Source organism: Cryptomeria japonica, chromosome 6, assembly GCF_030272615.1.
Source record: "Cryptomeria japonica chromosome 6, Sugi_1.0, whole genome shotgun sequence".
Lineage (NCBI taxonomy): Eukaryota > Viridiplantae > Streptophyta > Pinopsida > Cupressales > Cupressaceae > Cryptomeria > Cryptomeria japonica.
The window spans coordinates 326,324,728-326,343,304 of NC_081410.1; positions in this window are offsets into that span (position 1 = coordinate 326,324,728).

Here is an 18,577-nt window from a genome sequence, read left to right on the forward strand (position 1 = left end):
TTGCTGCAAAGCCTTAATCTCTACTCTCATCTTTGCTCTCATCTCTGTGACCTAATGGTTGTGATTAGCTCTAAGCTTTGCTAGTTGTCGGTCATGCTCTGCTAGCTGCACCTGAGCCATTGTCGACCATCCCACGTCAGTCCCCTGCTCTCTTGTAGGATCTCCACCCCCATCTCCACCTCCAACTCCACCTTGCTCTTCCCTCCACTACCAGACCTATCTCAGAGCTACTCACTCCTCCTCAGCTCTGCCCAACCTCACACCTATACTCCCAAGGGATCTGCCCTCACCCATCTGTTGACCAGCTGGAACCCTGCTAATGCTAGCACCAGGATTGCCACCTACCGCCCTCTGAGCCTAAGCTCTTTGTCCTCACCCCTGTCTCTATCCCTAGCCCCATCCTTGTCCCGATGCTGGGGCATCATCCTCAACCTCCTCTATATGAGGAGCCTGCTTAGCTAGATCTGTCAACCTAGAGAATGGATGCTGCTGGAATCAATCACTGTACTGGGGCAATACCCCCACATCCGCAACATCATCTAGGTAGTCCCATCTCAGTTTTTGTAGACCAGTCAACTCCTGCATACTCAAGGAATAAGATAACCTTGGTGACCATCCCTGCCTCTCCTCATCAGCTTAACGGGCATACGCTATGAACTCCTTTGATACCCCCTAAGGCCTGTCATATTGTCTCATCACCTGTGATACTACAAATTGCTCCACTATAGTTTGTGATCTACCAATAAGTGGGCACGTAACAAAAAGATCCCTACATACCAGCTACCAGTCATCCCATGGCTCTAAGCCCCTATAAGGTCTCCATATCACGGCTATAAGGTCATCTAACTGCTGCCACCAAAAATCGGTCTTGCCCAGATGGGGCTATGTAGTATAACCGGCATACCTATATATAATCGGCTGCCCAAGCTCTCTATTGTCATCTACAATGGGCTAACAAATGGGAAGGTGCTCCCAAGCCTAAACCTATAAGATCAACCAACCAGTGGCCATGCTCTTACCCTCCCTGTACACTATCTCATGCATCTCGCGATACATGTGGGCTAATAAGCAAGAACCCCAGCCAAGCCTTTGAGGGGTCTCCATCAATCTCTCTAGCATCCTACCCCATCCACACTGGAATCCCTTCTGTCCCCTATCTAGCATCAGAAAGTAGTCGATAAACCCTGCTAGGACACAAGCTAGAGGAAAGTCCTCACTGTACCTGCTCATCATGACATCCCAACTGATGAAACATGTCAATATGTCAGGATCCTTGAAGACATGCCTGACTACTTGTAATCCAAGTAACAATGTTGTATCATAATCCACCTTATCCCTAACAAAAGGGATATAGAGGATCCTATATATATCCTTGGGAGTGATGGTCATCTCCCCAACTAGTAAATGAAATGTGTTATTCTCTGAATGGAATCTCTCTACCAACTCTGTGAGTATACCATGATTCATACGGATATCAGGTAATCTAAGAAGGTGCGTCAAACCACACAAGTCAATATGAGCCTGGTCAACCTCTGATAACTGTCGAACTAAAGTCATAGTAGGTGGATAAACACATCTGAAGAGCACATGAGGTAATCAAACCTACAAAATGAAATCAAACAATGAAGCATCATAAAACATTCCAAATAAGCCTACAAGAGAAGCAAAACATCACGCAAATCTAACTACACCAATTGCAAAATCAAAATTTCAAGTTTAGAAATTTAGAAATGCTCATTGTTTTTCAAACAACAAAACATAGAAGGGCAGCAACTCATATGAATTAGGATTAGACCCTCTATGACAAAAGACTTCCATATGACAAAAGATTAGACTTAGGATGACAAAATGGTCTTTTATGAAGGTTGTCGTACGACATAAGGGTGGGGTCTAAATGACAAAACTAATGGCCTCAAATGACAAAACAAAATTTAGTAGTTTTTTGTACAAGACAAAATCCTATCTCACATGACAAAATGAGATTGGCCGACTTAAAATGTGTGAAAACTTGAAATTTGAACAAAGAAATTCAAAATTGAAAACATAAAAAGGCTTAAGATTGACCACTTACCGCTGGCTCATAGTGTTGAGGTCGATTGTGTCATCTTTGACACTCAAATTGATGCTCATGAGTAGGGACCACCATTATCTTTGTAGAAGGCTTTTTGAATTTTCAAACTTGGGAGGTTAAAATGAATTGAAAATGACACTTTTACCCCTTATATAGCCAAAACCCTAATTTTTCAACTTGCTCCGATGGACATGAAAATTGTACCCTTACCTAATTTGCCCATTTTGATTCCATTTTTGGGATCAAATTCAAAATCTGAGATCATTTCTCTAGTCAATTTCCAAAATTTGGACCACTTAGCACTTTTCATAAAAAGCTCATTTTTTCTTCGACTTGCGCTCAATTCCTCATTAATCAACACTGAATCTCAATTCAATTTCATTCTACAAATCAAATTGTGCTCAATTTCTTATCAATCAATGCCAAATTTTCAACAATTCCTCTGAATTATTCTTTCTACTCAAATAACTTATCATTTCCAACAATTGCCTATCATCATGTACCCTCGTTATCTTTCAATTTCATTCTCAAGGTGGCATAATCACGACCTTATGACCTCACATCTTCAATGTCAAGAATTTTTTTAAAAATCTTTATCAAAAGTCAAGAAAAATCTTTTCAACTAAAGACAATCAACAAATCCTTATTGCTAAGGGGCATCTCATCTTTATCGCTTCATATCAAGTTGAGATCTCTCGATCATCTGAATCGAATCAATCGCTAGGGGCATATCAGTTTCATTGCTTCAAATCAAGCTAATATTTGTCTTTTATTTGAATCAATCTTTTAACATTAATTAGTTTCATCACTTTTCATCAAGCTGATTATTCATTTAAACTCAATCAAAAGTTTAAAGAGTATCTGTGATCACACATTCAATCTAAGAAGGTGTTCAGTTTCATCACTTCGAATCAAGCTGGACAGTTTATTCTTCACTCATCGTATCTTGATCAATCAAGTTCAAGATCTATTTTTATCTTCACTCACTGTGTCTAGATCAATCAAGTTCTAGATCAGTAATATCCGCTTATTGATCAATCAAGTTCAAGTTCGGTATCTTTTGTTTTCTATCATTCCTAGTTCAATCAAGTTCGGGATCGGTATCACTTTAATCAGACTTCATTCAGCTTCATCACTTCAAATCAAGCTAAACACCTTGCTCTTCATCTAGTTCGTGATCAATCAAGTTCGAAACTGGTATCTCCTAGACATCACACATTCTTTGAACCAATGTGCTACTCACACATTAATTCAAAGAGGGGAAAATGTAATACCCTAAAAATGGTCATCTAAACCATGGGCCCCTAATCTCGACAACATCACCAAGGTCCTAACCAAAGGCAATTAAATCAATCTTGAGTACATTATTAATTCGTCAATCATCAAATATCACATGGCAAATCAATTACTCAATATTAATTAAATATTTATTTAATTAATTGAATCATTTCCAAGAATATCATTTTGATCAATTATCCTATTTTAATTTATTAAAAATCCTTGCATATTTAATTAATTAATAAATTTGCCATTTAATCATTGAAAAAGAATTAATTTATTACAAAAGAGGAATTAATTACAAAGCAAGAGTTGAATTGAAAGTAAAATAAAAAGAATTGAATTGAGAGAGAAATCAAACTTGAGATATTATTTCTTTTTCTAAATTTAGAACTTGGAATCAGAAAAGCAATTAATTGAATTATTGATTATTCTCTAAAATTGGAACTCAAAGCTTTTCAGAAAAAGAAGTTCAGTTGCATTGAAAAGACTCTTTTCTTGAATAAATCAAAGAATATGCATGGAATTACCTATTTTTATCACAAGTCTATAGAATTAATTAATTCTTATTTCTAATGCAACTTGAACTTCTTATTTGAATGCATTTCAATTAAACTATAATTGGAATCTATCTCAAGGTTAATTGAACCTGATTTCACAGTTATTTCAATTAATCCTAAATTGAGCTTTTTTCATCATCTCTCTTGTAATTCTCTATAAATTGAACCTTCAGCTCTCATTCCAATTCACCCTAGAGATTTTTGAGAATACGCTTGGAGATTATTATTATGCTGATTTTTTTCTCTGGAGTCATTGAATACATTGTGCTTTTTTAGATTATTTGCATTCAGTATTGCTTGAATTCGTTATTGCTTGAATTATTCATCCATCTTGCATCCATTTAGCTTAATATCATGCTCATACAGATTAAATCCTTCATCTTGGTGTAGTCTAATCACTGGTATTGCTTGAAAAAATCTGAGAGCAATCTTATACTCGCATCTTTTAGAAGGCAATTAGTTGCTTTGTTGTGGTTTATTATTTATTGATTATTGATTACTAACCATACATGTAATGACTTAATTGAAGTGTTGTGTGTTGCAGATACAGATCCTTATTCCACTTTTCACACACACAACCTTTGAGTCTCTGATTAGTGGTACTCCTATGAAGAGCTTGCTCTGTAAGTATATTGTAATCTATTATTGACTATTGAATAATATACTGAGCTACTTTTGAAGTGTGGGGTTTTTATCCCAAAAGGATTTTCCCCACATAAATCATTATGTTGTGTTTTGGTATGGATGATATTATGTTGTTTTTGTTAAGTTTCTATAACTGTTGTAACAATCTGTAAAAAAATTGCATTACCTTCCTCTCAAGATTAGTGTAGGAAGTTATTCCACTACTTAACTTCCTTATAGTTATTATCATGCTCTGTGAAGTGTACCTGTACCTACAACCACAATGCACTCAATAAATCATTATAAGCAATGGTTAGTGTATTAAATCAAAGAAAGACAAAACCATAGCTAAGCGATCTATCACCTCCTAGTAAATGCGAGTATGAATTTTGCTCTCTGATCTTGGTATGCAAGCTCCAGTGACTTGACTACTCTTAAATGGAGGATTTAAATGATGAAGATGCATGATCTAGCAAGTATATCATGATTAAGCTATATGATTTCATGATAATTCTAGAAAATAAGCTAGAATGAAGATGCAATTAAGCTAAGATTGAACATGATAACAATGCTTGAATGATAAGCTATAAGCTAGATGCCTATAGTAACAATGCTTGAATGCAAATGAGATGAATCAATCGGGATGCAAAAATGATATGAAATTGGGACCCTTTGTGCTTCAAAATGAGGTCTATTTATAGGATTTACCAAGGCTAGGGGTGATGTAGCATGAATCAATGGTCAAGATTGATCTGAAGATATCAATGGTTAAATTGGAGGAAGATTGGCAAAGGGGGTTGGATTAAAAGGAACATCTGTCATCTCTATGGTGACAAGTGTCAAGAGGCTTCTAGAAGAGGTTAGATGAAAGGGAACACTTAGTGACAAGTGTCACAAGGTTCTAGAAGATGTTAGATGAAAGGGGACATGGTGGGTAGGTAGAATGGGTTAGGTTTATGAATGGTTAGGTTTAGGAGTGGTAGAAGTTAGGAGAATTTGAATTTAAAAATTCAAATAATAGGAAAAGGCTAATTAATTTCAACAACTCATGAATTTGATTTATTTTAATTAATTAAAGGATTAGAAGAAATGATTCTGATGGAGGAATTAATTAATTTGAATTAATTAATTAAAGGGGATTATGAACCTATTCAATAAATCCTTAGATTTATTAATAAGTAGATGAAAGGGGATATTTAATCAAATTGCTTAGTGAATTCAATTAAATTGGGGAGGGAGATTAATTAAATAATTATTTATTTAATTAATTATCTTCAGACCATTTTTAGGTGTATACAGTTATGATAGCTAAGAAGTAGTTTGTGTGAAATTTTGAGACCCTACATGGGTAATGTATTAGTTGAGAGGCACTTTGGGCACATAAACCCCTAGTTTTGATCATGTTTGAGATCCTTTTTGCATGCCTTTTTCTTCAAATTAGACCCCAAGAGCCTCATCATGCAGTCCGGAGAAGTTTTCAAGGTGGAAGCATTTGGTTCAAGCTAAATTCAAGGATGAAGAGGTGGAGTTCAACATTGGTCCTATCTTTTATTCCAAAGAAGTCATATTTTCTATAAAGATTCTTCTCTTCTTATTTCTTCCCTAGTTCTGGCTTTCTCTTAGCATGTATTTTATCTTTCAAAGCTCTTTTAGACTTAAGAAGCATTGTAACTCATATTTTCTAAGTTTTGTAATAGAAACCCCTTTATTTTTAATAAAATAGAAACAAGTTCCTATTTGATATTAGAGTTGTTGGATTGTTGTCATTGATGTCAACATATTCATTTGTTTCTTGTGTTTTGATATTGCAAAGAATTGGTTTGTTGCAGAGGTTTGGTTTGATTGTTGTAGACACATAAAAATTTCCATTAATTTGTCTACATTTAATTTTAAATTTCTCCAAACATTGGCCGAGTACTTATTATTACATTATTATTTCTCAATAATTCATTATTCATAATTCCCATCTTTTATTATATTATTATTAAAATCATACCATTTATCCATTAAATTTATTAAATAAAACATTATATCATATTTATGCATTTACCTTATACAAATTTCTCTATTTATTTAATAAAACCCTTAAATATCCCCTCCTACCACTTACCATTTCCCACTTACCATTTCCCATTTACCACTCATCTTGCATTATCCCACATTCATCCCACAACATGAACTCACCCGGAGAAATTCTATTTAAACAAAGCCCCCTCTCTTATTTGGGCATCTCTCATCTTTATGCATCAAACTTATGCCAGTTTGTAGTCCATGATCATCTTATCTACTATCTTTGCATTCTCAAATCTCCATTTCCTCATAGCTTTTTGCATAAGTGCTTCTGAGAGAAAACATATCAAATGTGAAATCTTGAGGAATAGGAGTGCAATGGAGTGAATTTTGTTACATGCATGTGTGTTTCTAGTTTGTATTTCAATTTGCATGTGTGTGTTTTGTAGGTACTTCATTGTTGGATGTTGGAAGAAGCTAAATCCATGATTTAGTTTCCCATTTCCTCCATCTAAAATTGCAAATGTGCTAATGCAAATTAATGGGTTTTGAGATACTTATCTATAGTTGATTCAGTATGAGTTTCAATGTTCTGAAAGGTGATTTGATTGAGTTATGTGATCCGGTGTGATGATTGGTTTTTTTTGTTGGTTTTGTATTGCAAAGTTGTAATTTATGGATTGTATTGCTTCAGAATTGATTACTTATGTTGTGCAGATTTTGCAGTGTTTGAGATGTTCATGTGTGTCTTCCGTTCGAGCGATTCATAATTTGGAACTTCACAAGCATATTTTTTAGTTTTTTGTTGGTGTTCTTGAGCTCCGATGATGAAATGATGATGATTTTTATTATCCGAGTTGTTGCAATTATTATGGAGGAAGTCAAGTTTCTTGTTGATGGTCATCAATAATGTTCTATTCATTTTGGTTATCCGCATTGATCGTGGTGTGCATTATTAAATTTTTTATTGGTTTGGTGGTATTCTTTGTTTTATATGACTTTCCAGCTGACCCAATGGTTGTTTCATGTTACGAATGATCTTCGTGAAATATTTGGTGGTGTTGCATGTGATGGACTTGAAAAACACTGAGAGGGGGGGTGAATCAGTGACACCAAAAGAAACACTACTTTAAACACTAATCAGTAGATGAACTTAACCAAGCATTTAAATAAAATACATGCTATCCAAAATGAAATAACAATATCCACAATAATTAAAACATCCACCATAACACAAGTGTTTATAAGTGGAAAACCCAAATAGGTAAAAACCACGGTGAGATGGAACTCACAAGTTAACTATCTGTAGTAATAGATAACTGACCCGTTAAGGTCTTACAAAGTGCTCTACTAGGAGAAAATCTTGTTAGAGATCCCAAGATTGATTAGAATCTTATACCCTGTTAAGAGTACTACCTTGTTAGAAGTAACCTTGTTGGAGGATTTGAGAATCCAAATTAATGGATCACCTTGTTAGAGGATTTGTACAATGAATCTTGTTAAAGCTTACCTAGTTAGGGGATTCGATTCTATTGTAATGATTAGAAAACAACAAGAATGGTTTGATCTATTCTGAGTAGCACAATACTTGCTTGATCAGATCATTCTAAGTACATTCAATACTGCTCTTCATCTTAACACTTATTTCTCTTCAACAAAATCTTTCACTCTTTATGCATATCAGTATTGACATTATCTACTCTTCTATATTAGTTATCAGTTTCAAATGATTCACTAAGATGTCTTTAAATAGACATTCAAATCTTATGTCGGTCTTAGGAAATAAAATTACAATTTCCTAGGTGCAGTGTATCAAGACAAGTAAACATAAATCATCACAAAAATGACTGCCAAGAAAATGGTGTTGGTAACTCATGACAAAATCAGATACCATTTACAACAGTCAATACCGGTTGGAACAAAACATGTGAACCGTTGTCCTATAATCTTCCACTTGATCTCCATCTTCATCTTCATCTTCATTTGATGATGAATTAATCTAACCACTATTGGTATTTTGGTATGGTTTTGTCATTGATGTCAACACCTACTAAAACACTACCACTTTGAAGATCCACTAGCATTCACTGGCAAGCAAGTAACTATTGCATAGTTACTGGTATATGGTTCACCGATAGGATATAATAATCACCAACAATTTAAATGATATGGAAGACACTTGGTAATATCAAAGACATTGTGTGGATATCTTATCTTAATGAATTAATCATTTGTATATTCATATTTGCATATTTGCTTTTGCCGACAAATAGGTCTAGGGTTACCTAGGGTTACACCAACAGGTTTATCTTTTCCAGATCAGCATGGCATGCTATGGAAATGATTAATTATTGTTGTAAATGCATTAAGCCGACATATTCAACTGCTTATTGCATCGGATATTATATTATTTGTAAAATGTTTTTACTATAATATCTTGTAGAGCCGACCTACTAAAATTGGTCTTAGTTTATGATATAAAGGTAAGATCTTATTTGTAAGATCAAGTGTGGAATGCGAAAAAGAATTTTGTGAAGTTATATGCCAGATTAAGTAGTGCAATACATGCATACATCATTTGAAGGTGAAGCTAGGTTTTTGTGAAAGCATATCAGCATTACACCGATACTGAATCCAACATATGAAGATGCTATTTTGTGCAGTACATTCTTATTGGATTTAACCATCCAACTCTATTTAGTGTGACTCCCATTTTGTGATTGAGCAGCGAGCTCTAGGTTGTTGGCCTTTTTGTATGTGCAGACCCCATTTATGTACACTTACTATTTGCAGTAGTATCATCTAATTGTGGGTAAGGTTTCCCACCATGGTTTTTCCCTTACAAGGTTTCCACGTACAAATATTGGTGTCATGTGTTGTGGATGACTTTGTGTTTATGTTTCATGCATTAATCTTTGCCGGTATAGCAATTAACTGTTAAAACTGTCTACCGACATACTTAACTAGTTTACCGGTATTAAGCATTAAGTTGGTTAAGTTGTTTTTGGTTTGAATTTATTTGACAACTGATTCACGCTCCCCTCTTAGTTGTCTTCAGGACCTAACAATTGGTATCAGAGCTTAGTCCTCTTTTGCAGAAGTTTAACAGCTTGAGGAGATCCAATGTCTACTAATTATTTTAGGAAGGATAGTCCTAAACTTGATGGAACCAACTATGGCATATGGAATATCAGAATGGAGACACATCTAAATTGCATTGGTAAAGATGTCTGGGAAGTTACAAAGAAAGGTTACACTACTACTGTACCTGGTCAGCCCAGTCCAACTACCTTGGCTAAAGATGAGGAAAATGATTGCAAAGCAAGAGAAGCACTTTTGAGTGCATTATCAGATCAACAAATCATGGGATTATCAGATAGGTCTATTGCTAAAGCTATTTGGAATCATTTGGAAACATTGAATTAAAGAGATTCCACAGTCGAAATTGCAAAACTTGAAAGCTTTCGAGTCAAGTATGAACATCTGAAAATGGAAGAAGATGAAAGGATTTCTGCTTTTATGGAAAGAGTAAATGAAATTGTTTTGGGTATTAAATGTTGTGGAGGAACCTTAAGTGAGGATGAAATTGTTTCAAAAGTTTTAAGAGGATTTCCACCAACATATAAAATGAAGGTTACTACTATAAATGAGTTAAGAAAAATGCCTAATACATTAGTAACTAGGGATACATTGATTGGAAAACTTTCAGCTTTTGAAATTGACGAATTTGGTCTTGGTGCTACTATTAAGAAAGATTTAGCTTTTAAAGAATCAACATCATCTGCTCCATCATTTGACAAATCTGATTGGAAAGCCTTTTATGCAAGAGAACTTGAAGAAAGTAGGAAAGAAAATGAAGAACTTGAAGAACTTGAAGCACTATTTGCAAGGAAAATGCCTAAAGGTCCAATTGGAAGTAAATATGAAGGTAAAGCACCCTTTAAATGTTTTAACTGCAATAATATTGGTCATATGGCTTCGAGATGCCCTGATAGACATGCTAGACTAAGAGAAGAAGCTAGAAGAACATAAAAGCCTAATCTTGAATATCAAAGATACAGATTTAAGAAGAACAAAGACAAATCTTGTTACATTGCTGATGAAGGTGTGACTGATGATTCTGATGAGGATCCAATAGACAATGGATGGGTTTTTGTTGCTATAACAGAAGATCAACCAGCACCTACTGTTCAACCGGTAGAACAAGCCCTAGCAGCTAAAGTTGAAGTAAAGGATGAATGGATCATTGACTCAGGATGCTCACATCATATGATAGGAGACAAAGGCAAGTTCTTGAACTTTCAAGATTACAATGGAGGTTTAGTAAGATTTGGAGATGACAAAGCTTGTTCAATCAAAGGTAAGGGTACAATATCTCTTGATGGTAAGCATAACACTGACAATGTTTACTATGTTGAAGGATTAAAGCATAATCTTTTAAGTGTTGGTCAATTAGTTGAGAAAGGATTTTAGTTACAATTTAAAAATGAAAAATGCAAAATCATGAATAGAACTGGTTTGGAAATTGCAACTGATAATCAGACTAGAGGTAATATCTTTCATTTGAATAATAGTGAAAAGACATGCTTGATTGCACATATAGATGAAAGTTGGTTATGGCATAAGAGACTCTGTCATGTAAACTTTGATTACATGGTAAAGATCAGTACTACTAAGGTAGTTAGAGATCTACCTAAAATTGTCAAACCTCAGAATACAATATGTAAGGAATGTCAATTTGGAAAACAAGTGAGAGCGAGTTTCAAAAGTATTCCAAAAAAATCCAATAATGCTCTTGATTTTATTCACACTCATTTATCTGGTCCAACTAGAACTAAAAGCTTACAGGGTGATAGATATTTCATGCTAATCATTGATGACTATTCTAGAATGTGTTGGGTTACTTTTCTCAGAGAAAAATCAAAAGCACTTGGAAAGTTCAAATTATTCAAAGCAATGGTTGAAAATGAAACCGGTAAGCAAATCAAATGCTTAAGATCAGATCAAGGAGGAGAATTCACATCTAAGGACTTTAATACATTATGTGAAGTGAATGGAATCAGAAGGCAGCTATCAGCACCTCAGACACCACAGCAGAATGGAGTTGTTGAAAGGAAAAATAGAACTATCTTGGATGCAACAAGAAGTATGTTATCAAAAGTAAATTTACCACATATGTATTGGAGAGAAGCAGTTATTACAACGATCTATACATTCAACAAATTTCACATCAAAGGTGAAACCGGTAAGACCCCTCATGAAAAATGGTTTGGTAATACTCCTACTCTTTAGTATTTCAAAATTTTTGGAAGTAAATGTTATATTAGAAGAGATGAGTAAATTGGCAAATTTGATCCTAGAAGTGATGAAGGAATATTTCTTGGTTATTCATCTAAGAGCAAGGCATATAGATGTTTTAACAAGAGATTGCAGAAAATTGTTGAGAGTACAAATGTAAAAATTGATGAACAATTTAGAGGAACTTCAAGGTATATAGACTTTGAACCGGCAACAGAAATTGTGACAAATGAACTTACACCAAATCCACTGGTATAGAATGAAGGTCTAGTTACCCCGGTACTATATGAGGATTCCACAATAATTGAAGAACAACATCAAACAAAGACACCCCGGTATGTAAGATTGAATCATTCTAAAGATCAGATAATTGGAAATAAATTTAAAGGAGTTATGACAAGAGGAATATTGGAAAATGAAGAGGTATGTCTTATTTCTCAAATTGAACCATCATCTGTTAATGAGGCATGTGAAGATAAATTTTGGATTAAAGCTATGGAAGAAGAATTAGAACAAATTGAGAAAAATAACACTTGGACATTAGTTCCTTGACCTAAAGATAAAAATGTAATTGGAACCAAATGGGTATTCAAAAAAAAACTTAATGAAGATGGTAAGGTTGTCAGAAATAAAGCAAGACTAGTGTGTAAGGGATATTCTTAGAAAGAAGGAGTTGATTACAATGAAACCTTTGCACCGGTAGCTAGAATTGAGGCAGTCAAATTATTCTTGGCTTTTGCAGCTCACAAGAACTACAAAGTTTATCAAATGGATATTAAATGTGCATTTTTGAATGGAGATCTTAAAGAGGAAGTATACATTGAACAACCTGATGGATTTTCTTTGATAGATGACAATGATATGGTTTTTAGGTTAAGGAAAGCTCTGTATGGATTAAAACAAGCTCCAAGAGCTTGGTATGCAAGATTGGATAAGTATCTTTTAAAGATTGGTTTTACTAAAGGAAATGAAGACAACAATTTATAATACAAAATAACTAATGATGACATCTTTATTATAGAAGTATTTGTTGATGATATAATCTTTGGAGGAGAAGATGGTTTATGCAAGGAATTTTCTACTAAAATGCAGCAAGAATTTGAAATGTTTATGATTGGAGAAATAAAATTCTTTTTAGGATTGTAGATCTGATAAAGGTATATTCTTGAGTCAATCCAAATACTTGAAAGAGTTACTAAAGAAATTTGGGATGGAGAACTCTAAATCGGTAAGCACACCTATGACTACAAATGACAAATTATCTCAAAGGGATGAATCTACGCTTGTTAATCCAACTAGATACAAATCTATGATAGGAGGTTTACTATATTTGACACAAACCAGAACTGATATTATGAATGCAGTATGTATTGTTTCTATATTTCAAAGTAATCCTAGAGAAAATCATGAATCAGCAGTAAAAAGGATTTTACGGTACTTACAAGGCACTATAAATCTTGGATTATGGTATCCTAGAGATGAAAACTTTGAATTATGTACATACACAGATGCAAATTGGGCAAGAGATGTGGATGATAGAAAAAGCACCACTGACAGAGCATTCTTTCTTGGAAATAGACTAGTTTCTTGGTTGAGTAAGAAACAAAGTTGTACATCTTTATCAACAAAAGAATCAGAATATGTTGCAGCAGCAACTAACTGTACACAGGTACTATGGCTTAAGCAAATGTTGAAAGACATAAAGGTAAAATGCAAGGAACTTATTACCATATATTATGATAACACTGCAGCAATTGATATATTTAAGAATCTAGTACTACATTCTAAAACAAAACATGTTTCTATCAAACTAATTTTTCTAAGGGAAAAAGTTGAAGAAAAGGAGATAACATTGGTTTATGTGAATACTAAAGAACAACTTGTAGATATTTTCACAAAGCCTTTGCCTAAGGAGACTTTTGAATATCTCAGAGATCATCTTGGAGTCATACCACCACTGGTAGAGACTTAGATAGTTGATGATTGTCATCAACCGACAGAATTAAAAGACAAATCTTTTACTCCAGTCTTTGATGAGGAAGCTACTTCTCAGGGGGAGTAGTTGGTATATTAAATTGATTGGTATTTTTTATATGAACTTGGTTTTATTATAACTTTGGCATTTTATGTCAAAGGGGGAGAGATATATATGGAAAAAAACATTATCTTTTGGAGAGATTGGTATGGAAACTTTGGATAACACATGTTTCTCCTAGGGGGAGAGATTGTTGTTTAGGAGAGACTATTACTCTCTGTATTCTGGTTATGATCTTTTTAGAGATTGTTGGTTTTTGGCATTTCTATTTTGGCACTTTGATGGTTTTTCCATCTTGTGTTGCCATCAATGCCAAAGGGGGAGATTGTTGGTATTTTGATATGGTTTTGTCATTGATGTCAACACCTACTAAAACACTACCAATTTGGAGATCCAGCAGCATTCACCGGCAAGCAAGTAACTATTGCACAGTTACTGGTATGTGGTTCACCAGCAGGATATAATAATCACCGACACTTGAAATGATATGGAAGACACTTGGTAATATCAAAGACATCATGTGGACATCTTATCTTAATGAATTAATCATTGGTATATTCATATTTGCATATTTTCTTTTACCAACATATAGGTCCAGGGTTACCTAGGGTTACACCAGCAGGTTTATCTTTTCCAGATCAACATGGCACACTATGAAAATGATTAATTATTGTTGTAAATGCATTAAGCCGACATGTTCAATCAGTTATTGCATCGGATATTATATTATTTGTAAAATATTTTTATTGTAATATCTTGTAGAGCCGACCTACTAAAATTGGTCTTCGGTTATGATATAAAGGTAAGATCTTATTTGTAAGATCAAGTGTGGAATGCAAAAAAGAATTGTGTGAAGGTATATGCAAGATTAAGTAGTGCAATACACACAGACATCATTTGAAGGTGAAGCTAGGTTTTTGTGAAAGCATATCAGCATTACACCGGTACTGAATCCAGCATATGAAGATGCTATTTTGTGCAGTACATTCTTATTGGATTTAACCATCCAACTGTAGTCAGTGTGACTCCCATTTTGTGATTGAGTAGTGAGCTCTAGGCTATTGGCCTTTTTGCATGTGTAGACCCCATTTATGTACACTTACTATCTATAGTAGTATCATCTGATTGTGGGTAAGGTTTCCCACCATGGTTTTTCCCCTTACAGGGTTTCTATGTACAAATATTGGTGTCATGTGTTGTGGATGACTTTGTGTTTATCTTTCATGCATTAATATTTATTGGTATAGCAATTAACTATTAAAACTATCTACCGACATACTTAACTAGTTTACCAGTATTAAGCATTAAGTTGGTTAAGTTGTTTTTGGTTTGAATTTATTTGACAACTGATTCATCCCCCCCCTCTCAGTTGTCTCCGGGACCTAACAACCACATGTTATCTTTTATGCATATACCAATTGACACAGAGTACTGGTTAGAGATGAACCTTCAACATACTGGTTAACCATGTAAACCAATTGAAGTTACACCGGTAGTCAGTGTAATCATATGTGTGTGTGAGAGTGTTTCATCAATGACAACAAGTGATGAATACATTTAAATCATCAGCAATCCAACAACATGTTCGATGGTTTGATTTGGGTCGATGCTATGTCCTTGCTAACATTGTATTGATCCGCATATTAATTTATGTATCATGTGATGTAACTTTGTAATTAGGTTATATGTGTTGAGCCAGCCTTGAGGTTAAGGTTGATGATTTGTATAAATAAGAGTTGTAATCATGTAAGATGTATGTCTAGGGTTGTGTCTATGATCTTTAAGAGTATTGTATGTGTGAATTAATTGATCTTTTGGTACCATAGAGAAGAGAAGAGAAGAGAAGTGTTATAGTACAAACAATGTGCTTAACCAGAACTGTTATCGAGCATTTGGAGATGCTATTCCTCCAGTTCATGTAATCTGGATTGTTGTCTGATATTTGTAAGGAAGTGAGCCTTCCCATAGTTGTAGGTCTTAGTTATTTTTAAGTAGTGAGCTCTAGGAAGTGTGCCTAAATGCATGTGCATTCTTTGTTGAAATATTTACACATACTACTGCAGAATATCATCATATTGTTTGTAGGTTCCCACTGTAGTTTTTCCATTTATCGGTTTTTCCACGTCAAAAATTTGTGTGTTATGTCTATTGTTGATGTGGTGCTTATATTTATTATTGTTGTTCTTGATCAAATTTTAAGTTGATGTTAATTTGTTTAAGTTTGGTGAAAATTGATTCACCCTCCCCCCCTGTCATTTTTCCTGCATTGTTGTTGCCAACAGTTCCTACTTAATACTTCTTGCATTATGTCATGGATGAATGATCTAATGATTTTTTTGTGATTTATGTTTGAAATCCTTTTATTTTGTCTCATTCAATCAGTATTTGGTATAAGAAGTTACATGATAGATGCAAGTCTAATATTGTGTTAACTAATTTTGATAGCTTGAGGTTGTGAAAAATAGTTGTTTTCCTTCAAGAAAGCATTAGGTTTAGCCCTTTTTGAAGAAATACTTATGCATCACATGTTCAGTTAAGTTTTGAAAGATTTAGGTCTATTTGTTGGAGTGTATTGTGAGTTAAATAGGTTGTGGATCTCAACTAGATTTTGGTGCATCACCTCCTAGGATAGGTTTCATGTCAAAGTTTCCTTCTATCATTTTTTCCCATCAAAGTTAGTTTGCATAAGGTCCATCAGGACAACTAGCTCACTCTGCAGATTCACCTTCACTATGAGCAAACCACAGACTCAAAGGTGTTTCCATGTTTCATAGGATTACTAACCTCCCAAGTTAGCATGAGGGTGCAATCCTTCGTGAACATGTCCATAATTGTAGTAACAATCACAATATCATAACTATAGTGGCATAGTCTAACAACATCAACATAAACACATAAAATTAGGGTTGACATCAATGACAACAACTGCCAACACCTACATGGAGAATGAAGTATTTGGCAAGTTTCTTATTTATAGGAGGTTAGAATAAAAGGTTTCCAGTTAGATTCAATGAAAGTCCCAAAGACACTAAGAGGGGGGTGAATCAGTGTCTAACTGGTTTATTAAATATTTGAACTTATTTATAACTTTGCAACCCAAAACAATGTACCGGTAAACAAGAAATAGTGTAGTAAATAGAGATAACAGAGACAACATAAATGCACACCATAACACAAGATATTTTAATGTGAAAAATCGGTGTGGGAAAAACCTTGGTGGGATTTGTGACCGATAATATTTACTCATTGGCCAATATGAATAAATACTACTTACAATAAGGGCCTGCACATGCAGGAAGGCCAACTACCTGGAGTGCACTGCTCAAAAGAGTCTCACTGACTACAATATGGATAATTAAATCCAATACAATGTACTACTCAAAATAGCATCTCAAATTCTTGGTTTAGTACTGGTTTAAGCTCAGTCAAAACCTTCGCTGTCCACTATATCACCTCACACAATAATTTCCTATTACATTCAACATTATCCTTCAAAATGACCTATGAGATCTCATACATATATGAGTCTTTACAATATACCAAGTCGGATTATAAATAATTAATTACATTTACAATATAATTCTTATAAGAAAAACTTTATACCATGTCCGCTTGAGTGTTGGTATACTTCATTTCCGATGTGATTTGGATGTAGGTGAAAGTGCCTGCCAGTGTCGGTGCCTACTGGTGCATGATGTCTATGATGCCGGTTGGTTTCCATTAATGAAAACATCAACTATTCTCATTAGAGTGTAGAATGCCAACAATCTCCCCCTTTGGCATTGATGACAACACTCATGAGAAAAATCTAAAAAACTATTATCCAAAAGTGTAGTCCAAAATCTGATAAAAAATGTGTGCTCCCCCTGAGCAAGTGATCTCCTCTATGCAATTATTTTTCTCCATACTATTACTCCCCCTTTGACATCAATGACAAAGGATGTCAAAAAGAATCAAAGAATACAAAAAAAATGCTACCTCATCGCTTGTAACCGGTTGGTTACAATCTAAAAAATGTCTACCAAAACTAGATTTAGGCTTTGCATGAATTTGTTGCTATCGGAGAGAATGGTCTCAGTCTACTGGATCATGCCAATTAGATAGTGCATTCTCTGATGATCATTCTCCTTGAACTGTTGCCTTTGATAGCTCAACCCGCTGAATAATGAGATAGTCCAATTTTGGACCAAGTTTAGTTTTGAGTTCCTGGGCTTTTGAGCTTATCCTTGCTTTCTCTTTCTCAAGTTTCTCTAACTTCTCTTCAAAAACTGAGATAAGTCCTGAAGAACCTATCAAATTATCTGCAATATCATCAATTTCTTTCTATGTCTTCTTGATTTCCTCATCTATATCCTCTGTCAAACAGTGACGTTTACATGCTTCTCTATATAGCTCCTTATACTCCAAAATTGTTGAGTTGAGTACCAATATTAATGAATCCATATGCTCATTACAGTTTTTGATGGTTTTATCAAAGAATTCTCCTTTTTCTTTATCTACTCTTTCCTTTATAGTATCCTCATTCACCTTATCTATAGTTATGACATTATCAGCAATGGATTTGGACAATGTGTCCAATTTACCTAAAGAATCATTAATGTGATCTATCTTACAAGTAGGTGCAATCATTTTCAAGATAAGTATTGTGTTATCAATAGCCTTAAATGCTAAGGCATTACAATCTGTTATCCTCTTAATGGA